Below are 10,024 nucleotides of genomic sequence, written 5' to 3' on the forward strand. Positions count from 1 at the left end.
CTTGTAAAAGGGTTGAACATTTTGAAGTAAAAACACTCTTGTGTCTCAACCATTTGTGAGAGTTTCCTCCCTTGGGAGTGAATAATTTTAAGCCTTATCTTGCATAGCAAGTGGCGGCACACATCCACTCATCTTCAAGGTTGCCATGGCTTCTAGCCTAGCCTTGTAGTGGCATGCTTCTCACATTTTTACCATTTCTTTCTTTTCCATTTTATGTTCTCTTCTGCCTTTAATTGTTCTTGATTTTCTATGGTTTATGTGCTTTCCATTTCCTTTTTGTTTTGAATCAATCCATCATCTTCTTCTTTTGAGCTTTGTGAAAGGAACCTTCACATCTAGATAGCTTGCTATCTTAATGTCCAGTGGAGATTTCACTTAACTTTCTTAATCAAGTCACACCATATTCAACAATCTCAAAAAGAAACAAGATAATCCTTCATCATTTGGTATCTAGAGCTTTGGTTGTCCATGAATATGGTGTTTTCATGTTCTAACCTTGTCTTGTGTAGCTATCTTTGAATGGTCCACATAAAAACAGTGCTGGCAACAACGTGTGCGTTTTTGAAAAAAAAAACTGCAGCTAGCTCAGTGGTCCAAAAGTAATGTTCTTTATATCAAAAGAAAGCTCTGTGAGTCTAGTTTCCAACAAAAAAGAATTAACGCATTTGGAGTTCTGTAGAGAGAGTTATGATCAAATGAGTGAGCAAAGGTCAGAGCTGCCGAGAATACGAAAAACAACGTTTTCAGGTTATGTTGTGGCAATTTTGGCTTCGGTTTTGTGACTCTTTTGCTCCTAAATGTGGTTGGATAACATGTCTTTTGATGCTTAGTCTTTGATCCTAAAATCAATGAGTTTAAATGCATGATAGCTACATGTTTGTGTCTTTGTGTATGTCATGTTAAGTCTTTAAATGTGTCTAACTTTTGCTTGAGTCTCTTGTCATATGCTTCTTTGAGTTTTCTTGTTTTTGTTTCTAAGTTTTTGAACTATTGCTTGAGATCTATGCCTTGTGTTGTTGTATGCTCCTTGAAATTGATTTTGACCTAATTTGAAGGAACTAAGTGTTCAAGACACCCTAAAACATCCTTCTCATCATTTTAAGTACCTAGTTTTGAAAAGAAAAAGTGTTTTCAAGACCAAAAACAGTTTGGCCGAGAGCTTTTACAATGCTTGGTGAATCCATTTGGCCATTTTTACTAGGTGTTATGCTACCAAAATTTATACTTGGATTTTGGGTGATATTGGCAAATTAGTTCCATGCTTTGACTTGGTTATGATCTTTAATGGTGTATGCATAATTTGAGGTATAATCTTGGCTTGTTCAAATGCTTTCCATAGAGCTCTTAAAAGTGCTTTTCATTGTTTTAGTCTTGTTCAAGTTTTGTCTTTAAAAACAAGTTTCCTTAGAAGTTAAACTTTCTTGTTTTTTTTTAGCTTTGCTTGCTTGTCTTTAGGTAATCTTTGTTTTGTCTTAGTAGTTTTCTTTTCCTTGTCTTCCTAGAGTGTTGTGGCCGAGTGATGAGTTCAAATTTTTGCCCTCATTTAATATTTAAATGAAGGGATTTAATTGAATTTTCTGTGCTTAAAGATTGATTTAATTAGGATTTGTGATTATTGGATTTATTGAGTAAGTTTGGTAAAAGTGGCGCAAAATTGATTTTAGTTGCATAAAATATTATTGGATATTCTAACGTTTGTTAATACAGCTGTAATTTATTTTTGGTCAATTAATAGTGTGATTTTGAAGTATTCAAAGTTACAAAATAAGTCCAAAATCAAGAAATTCTGGAAAAGAATAAATCAGGAGCTAAATGCACCCCTAGATTTTATTTGCACACTCCTCCCTCAAGTGGACCACAAAAACCTGTTCTGCACCCCCAGTTTTCACTAAGTTGCACCCCTCCTACCACTTAAACTCCACTCAACCAGATCATGCCATGTGGCAATCCCCACCTTTTAAAATTAGCCAACCATAAGCCGCCACGTGTCATAATCCTCCACTCACCAAATTGACCACTTAGATTCTGCCACGTCATCATCTCCTCCATCTCACTCATGAAACCCTAACCCTAATTTTCCTCAAACCCTAGCCACCACAGATCGCGCAAGCTTCACCGCAGCGCCACCATCATCGCGACGCCACTGCACCTGCAAACGCGCGAGCCACCAGCGAGTTCTTCTTCCTCGCGCACAACCATGGCGGCCACCACAACAACCATCCTCTCTGTTCACGCTCCGCACCATTGCACCTGCTCCATTTCTGATGGAGGCGTGGTTCGGGATCGTCACATGGTTTTCAGAGCAGTTGATGAGATCATGCCCAAGACCTTTAAAGAGATCTCGAATTAGCTTTAGATCATAGAATAGGAACTCTTATAATTCTTGTAATGTTTTTGTTTGGGCTTTACCAGACCTTTAGTTATGTTGGGCCTTTTTGGTGTTTCGGCCCATAGTATATAAGCCATTGTGAGACACATTTGTAGGGAGATTTGAGTTTTATGAAAATTTGAGTTTTCTCTCAAGTCTCGAGGTTCTCCTCAGAACCACCGATCCTTATCTTTGAATCTCCGATTCAAAGTGGCGGATCTTCCTCACTTATCTTGGAATCTCCTCCAAGTGGCGTGATTTCCTTCCATTCCGCAAAAACCCCCAATCGACGTCCTCCATTTTCCCCCTTTTCGTTTTAGGGTTCATACCCATTTTCGTTCTAGATGAATTCCTCTCCAAATCCGAGACAATCCTTCATCATCTGGTAATCAGAGCTCGGCTGTTTCTCGTTCAATTCGTTTCGGATTTTCGTCCTCTTAGTTATTTCTCGTTTTATGGTTCTGGTGCTATGGGGCATTCAGCGTATGCGCTCTTTCTCATTCACTAAAACAACTTGGTGCTTGGATTTCTCTTCCCTGTCTCGTTCAGCTTGCTTGGTTTCTGTTTGCGTACGTGGTGATAGCTAGCTAGATGTAATTGGGTTAATAAGAGTGTTACTTGGGGCTGCACATTACGTTGGTTTGGCTAACTCATGCGTATAAGCTGAAGCACACAACGTGTTTGTGTTTTTGACTCAATGAAGAGTATGGAAACAGAATACTATTTGGGGCTCATTTTCTGGCGCTGGAAATTTTCTGGCATTGTACTTTGGTTTTAAATAGCTAGTTTCCATTTGAAGGTTATTATAGGTTCCTTTATTTGGTGTTGAAATTGCTTTGGCCTGATAAGTTGGTGTTGTTAATTAATGCAGTCTAAGCATTCGAAAATTTTACGCATTGAATGGTTTTCCCTCAAGATTTGATGCGGTGATGAGAGGTAAGCGATAGTAGCATGGTCACTGATGAGGTAATTTAGTTCAACTGGGGGGGCAAACGTCAAAGCTGGTCTTCAACGAGCTAGTGGTGTATGCGTTGGCAGCAATCCCATTCGGTGCAGTGGTAATCAAACTTGGTTGATTGAAGTGGTTTGCATTAGCAAGCGGTGGAAAGTGTTTGTGTTGAATTGGTTGCATCAACTCATTCAAGCAAAGCTGTGGAGATTGGTGCGGCTGACGTGCATTTGTTGGTGTTGGTGTTGTGCTAGTTTGGGAATCACTTCCGGCTTGAGGAGGCTATTATGGTGTAGTGCAGAAAAAAAAATTGATTATTGTTATACTTTTGTGAGGGCTGTTTGGAGTGTGTTGGTGTAGTGATTGGTCATCTAGAAGCGGCTGTACTGTTGTGGTGCACTCAAAGTGATTGGAAAGTCAAATTTCCAACATGGTTCGTGTGGTGCTATGAATGTGAAAATTGGAAGTGCAGCAAATAAATCTCCGTTTTTGGAGCTATGCAGTAGTAGCTTTCGGTGCAGAAGTTGGCCTTGTCTTTAGTGGTACATTAGTACAGTAAGATATTGGCCCATGCGATGGCAACTAAAACCATTCAGCACAGCAACCCCTATTGGTGTAATTAGAAGCTGTAGATTTTCATCCTAGTGGAAGCATCACATCTGGGTTTTAATTGGTGCAGCAGATTGAAGACGATTCTAGAATGGGCAGCAACATCTATTTTCTTCAAGCGGTGTTGTGGTTGAAGTTTAGTGCAAGCCACTTGTTATATTTAGTATTGCAACAGCCAAATACATAGCGTCTCAAGCGGTGCAGTTTTTTTTTGTTTTTCTGATTGAGTGGTGGCTTTGTTTTTTGTGCAGCCAACTAAATCGAATTGGGAGCACGTGACAGTCGCTTCCCTCGCTTAAATGGGGATTTTGGTTTGACAACCAACTTGTGGCAACCAAATCACCAAGGCATCACTTGGCTGCAGCGTACATAAAGCCAATCATTAAATTGTGGTTCTCCGACACCTTGGTCTACTTGGAGCAGAATTTGAAGTGTGGCAGCAGATGTCAATCCGAAATTGTGGCAGTTTGGCCCATCTATTAGCTACGTCAGTGCTTGGAATTACTCAAAGATAGACCAATCAAAAGAAGCAAGCTCTAGATTGAAAATTCCTACTGCTGAAATGGTGGAAAACATTGGCAACTTTCCACTTTCTTTTGTGATTTGGAGCTAATTGGCAGCAACGTCTAATTAGTTGGTGGCAGAATTTTAGTGCAGTAGAAAATTTGAGTGAGGCGTGGCAACAACCCAAACTTGCGCAGCCACCAAAATTCCACATTGCAGCAACACTGTCCAGCAACCCATATCGGGCATTGCAATTTGACAGCAACACACTTTCTTTTTTTTAGCAGTGTAATTGTTATTTTGGGAATTCTAGCAAATGACAGCAACCAATTTTATTCCAAGCGGTGCCAACACTTTCTAGATTTCTTGGTGCAGTGGATAGAATTTGATTGGAGTAATTGTTTGCGGGTTCAGGTGGTGGCAATCTTGGAAGCAAATTGGTTTATCTAATTTCGTGCAGTAGTTTCATTATGGTCCTCTCGGTGCATAAATTCGTTTTTGGTGCTGATTTGAAGCTTGAAACAACAGCCATTTAATGTAGTGTTATTCATCTTTTACTGTTGTTTTGGCCTACCACCGTGGATGCTATCTTGAGGTGATTTTTGGTGTTGTTTTAGGTATTGTTTGGTGCAAAATTGTGGCGCCTTAGTCATGTCTCTGGTTGAATTTCTGATGCACTTTCTGCATTTAGCTTTGCCTATTCTTATCACTTAGAGTCATTAACTATTCGTCTGTGCTTTGCTTGAGTCTTTTGTACAATATATTCCTTTGAGTTTGTTTTTCCTTGGTTTCTTGTGTTGTGGGACAATGTGTCTTGAGCTAAATTGTTGGAAATATTGCTTGTGGAAATTTGATTAAATCATCCTAGTTTAGCTTGAGTATTTTGTTTCACATTTCTAGTAGTAATTCTAAATACGCTGTTTAGATTACTCGTCTTTAAAAATGCTTTTCTCGTTGTCATAGTCCTAGTTTTGTCACATATTTACTCCCTTTGGTTTAGCCATTTCTTGATTTTGGTGCTTTTTAGTTTGTCTTCAAATTTCCTTGGTTTTGTCTTAGAGTTTTCTTCCCTTGGCCTCCTGAGTTGAGCTTAGATCCGTGCATCTTTCACTTTGATGTTGAATTCTTGATGGGTTGATTGGAGGTTCTTTGAAGAATTGAACAGGAACTTGAGAGCGAGTGAATACACTTTGAGAGTGAAACACGAGTGGAATTGAGTGTAAACACGTAAGGAGTGGTGAGGCCCATTTGATAATTTTGTGTACATTACTTTTGCTGACCGCTTACTGTGTTTTGTGTTAGTTCTTGTTTCCTCTCTTTCATTGCAGGAATTAGCAATTTTGAGCACTCCACAATGTTCCATACACGTTCGACCTTGGTAGAAGATATCAACTTCGTTGTGTCCCAAATTATCAGGTTGAATAGCAAACTTGGGAATCTTAGAAGGGAGCACCATGAAGATAAACGATCATTGCCAAAAGAAAAAACAAGTGCTATTAGGTGCACCAAGTGTGAAGGTTATGGACACGAAAATTATCAATGTCCTAATTGGAACGCAAAGTACATGAATCTTCAGGAACTCCAGGATTACATTGTATACTTGAAAGAGGTAAAGAGGAGTGTTAGGCAAAAGCTCGAAGTTAGGCAAGAGCAGCAAGCAAAAAGGGAGCATGAAAAGGCGGAAAGAGCACTAAAGGAAATGTGGGAAAAAGCAAGACAAAAGAGAGAGCTAAAAGAGAGAAAGGAGCAAGAGCTAAGAGAGCAAGAGAAGAAAAAGCAAAGAGAAAGAAAAGAGCTGGAGATGAGAGAAAGAGAACAAAAGATGAAAAAGCTTAGAGAAAGAAAAGAAAAACTGCTAAGAGAGCGAGAAGAGAAAGAACAAAGAGAGAAACACGAGAATGAGTCTCTCCTCACACCCTTGGCATGCATGGTTGAGATGAAATCCTTAAAGGGGGATGATAATGTGTTAAATTGTTGTTCCCATTCACATCATGATTTTTCATTGGGAACACTTACTAACCCCTCTCTTTTTGTCTTAATGCCTAGGGAAGACTTATACATTAAGGAGCAATGGCATAAGCAATGGGGTGAGGAAAGGATGATAGAAAAGGCAACAACAACATGGGCAACACATGAACCTGCCTTTAATCATCTGCTTGTGTGTTTGTCCTGTCCTGAAAATCCTAAGGGATTTCAAGGACACTTTTTTTCTATTATGATTACTATGGGTTGTTTTCCTTTTTGTTTCACTATGGGTAATATAGTTGTGTTTAAACTCTTTGATTTGTTCTACAGGTTTATCTTTGATCCTGGAGGACAATCTCCAAACACCTTGATAATAAGAGATTGGCCTCTTTTATGATTCCAATCTCATTTTTTTTATATATAGCATTTCCTTTCTGTCTTTAGACTATTATGGTTTTGTGTGCTTTCCCACTTATGTTTGTGTGTTTGGTTGTAGGTAATAAAACGCTAAAATTCGAGGTCGAATTTTCTCCAACCTGGAGGCAATGATGGAGGCGTGGTTCGGGATCATCACATGGTTTTCAGAGCAGTTGATGGGATCATGCCCAAGACCTTTAAAGAGATCTCGAATTAGCTTTAGATCATAGAATAGGAACTCTTATAATTCTTGTAATGTTTTTGTTTGGGCTTTACCAGACCTTTAGTTTTGTTGGGCCTTTTTGGTGTTTCGGCCCATAGTATATAAGCCATTGTGAGATACATTTGTAGGGAGATTTGAGTTTTATGAAAATTTGAGTTTTCTCTCAAGTCTCGAGGTTCTCCTCAGAACCACCGATCCTTATCTTTGAATCTCCGATTCAAAGTGGCGGATCTTCCTCACTTATCTTGGAATCTCCTCCAAGTGGCGTGATTTCCTTCCGTTCCGCAAAAACCCCCAATCGACGTCCTCCATTTTCCCCCTTTTCGTTTTAGGGTTCATACCCATTTTCGTTCTAGATGAATTCCTCTCCAAATCCGAGACAATCCTTCATCAATTTCCGCAGTCACCGCCGTAGATCGAAGCAGCCACGAACCTGCAACACTTCGCCGGAACCAACAGCCACGCACCTGCAACCACCGCGAGCTTTGCCGCTGCCACCATCACGTTTCAGCCGTCAAAGGAGGAACAAACCCTAAGGAAGGAGAGAGAAATCTGATTTGGAAGAGCTGACACGTGGCAGTCTCTCAATGGACACTGAAATGGTCAAAACTGGTCAACTCTAGTAAACTCTGGTCAAACTGGTCAAACTCTGGTCAAATTCTGGTCAATTTTGTAAAAATGCTTAAATGAGAGGGGCAGAATTGGAAATTGGACAGGAATTAAGTTGCTAATTAATTAAATAAAAATAAAAGATTTTAGCAACTGACAGATAAAGCCCAAAGTCCAGTGGAAGCCTATATAAAGAGACTTAAGGGAGCAGAAGAGGGGACTGACATTTTACAGCTTACAGCTTAGACACTTAAAACTCTCTGGTTTTGGCAGATACCGTCTCCACCACATCTCTCATTCTTCTTTTATTTTCTTTCTTTCATATCATCATGTATTCCATCAAAGCCATGGAGGGCTAAGCTTTTAAGGGTTGATTCCACTGTAATTTCTTAAATGGATTCTGAGGTTAGATGAATTTATATATTTTGTTATTTTGATTATTGTTGTGGTTTTTGTTTATCTATGTCCTTTGCTTCTTAATCGAATAGAAAATAATGATTTTAAATCTACATACATGCTAATCATATGAGTTAAAAGGTTTTTAAATTAAATTGAGACTTTACTTTGATTTTGTTTAGAAACTTTCATTTGATTAAATAAGTTTTTGCCAATAATTGAGACTTTAATTTGATTAGAGGTAATTACTTTAACTAAAATTAGTCAAGACTTTACTTTGATTAATTAAGTTTTCTATTTGGTAAAGAAACAAAGGAATAGACATGATTAGGCATAGTAAAATTAATTGAGACCGTACTTTGATTAAATTTACTATGGACAATCTAAACAATTCTCACTTTTAATTGAGACTGTACTTTGATTAAAAGTGAGGATGCCAACAAATGAATTGAGTCTTTACATTGATTTATTTGTAAATCAACAACAATAATTAATTTAACAATAATCTCTAGATAACCAATGAAGAATCTTATTTAGAAAAAGCAGTGGAATTGACCTATTTACTATTACTGTGTTTACAATCTTCCGTGTCATTTTCTTTGCATATCAAAACCCCCCTATTTTTATAGTTGCTAGTTTTAAATTGCATTTTTGAGAATCAAATATTTGAGATCAATTCCGTATTCGTTGTGAGACGACTCAGGGTTATCTTAACCCTAACTATTTTCTTCACTACAAATTGGCAATACTGAAGTTGCTAAAGTAGTGGTAATTTGATCGCCTAACGACAGCGATATCACCGAGCCACTTGTTTGAGCTTTGAAAAGGTTTTCATCTCTTTAAAGGTGTTTTCACTTGTTTGGAAGGTTTTTGAGTGCTAGCCTTGCTTGTGTGCTTTGGGAGTGTGATCAAAAACACTTGGGTGCTTGAGAAGACCACACATGGTCTCGGGTTTGGAATTGATTGTTAGCTAACCTCTTCCTTGTCTCGGTTTTTGGTGAGTTTTTGGTGTAGGAACATGAATATGGACCCAATCTTGGAGGTAGAAGAAGAGGAGGAGTCGGCCTCACCTTATTCCCCTCCCATGGTGACTCCTATGGCCCAAGAAAGTGGACAAATGACCCTTGCCAACATCTTACGTGAGATGGAAGTGAGTAGGAGAGAAACTTTTGACCAATTGAGGGCGGATAGGAGGCAAAGTGAGATCTTCCTACAAGAGCACATCCAAAGACTTGAGCTTAGGGAAGATGAGAGGAGAAGGAGGAGGTCCTCTTCCGAGGACTCTAGCCATGGTGGAAGAAGAAGAAGACCCGGCTATGATGGTGGTGGAAGGCACAATCAACTCCCACAAAGACAACCTCCACCAATCAAGATTCCAAAGTTTAAGGGGGAGAATGATCCAAACCTCTACATAGAGTGGGAGCAAAAAGTGGACCAAATTTTCAATATTCATTTAGTTAGCGATAAAGAACAAGTAGATTTAGTAGTTTTAGAATTTGAAGATTATGCCATGACATGGTGGCATCAATTGTGTATGGACAATATTAACCAAGAGCCACCCGCGGCCTCTTGGATGGACATTAAAACTTTGATGCGCGCTAGATTTGTTCCTTCCTAGTATAGGAGGGAGACTCTTTTGAAGCTCCGAAGGCTTCAACAAGGGTCTATGTGTGTGATTGAATATTTTAAAATGATGGAGTCAATGCTTCTCAAAGTAGGACTCCAATTTGAAAGTGAAGAAGAAAAGGTAGCTAGATTTGTGAGTGGTCTTAGAAGAGAAGTTCAAGATGTAGTTGAGTTGTATGAGTATTCCACTCTTGACAAAATTTTACACTTGGCCTTAAAAGTTGAAAGTCAATTGAAAAAGAAACAAGAGGCCAACAAGAATACTTCATACAATGAATACTACTCTAGAACTTGGAAAGGAAAAGAAAGAAAGGATGAGAAACCTCCTTCCAAAGACCACCCACCTAGGACCAATTCG

The sequence above is a fragment of the Vigna unguiculata genome, chromosome 9 (genome assembly GCF_004118075.2).
Source record: "Vigna unguiculata cultivar IT97K-499-35 chromosome 9, ASM411807v1, whole genome shotgun sequence".
Taxonomy (NCBI): domain Eukaryota; kingdom Viridiplantae; phylum Streptophyta; class Magnoliopsida; order Fabales; family Fabaceae; genus Vigna; species Vigna unguiculata.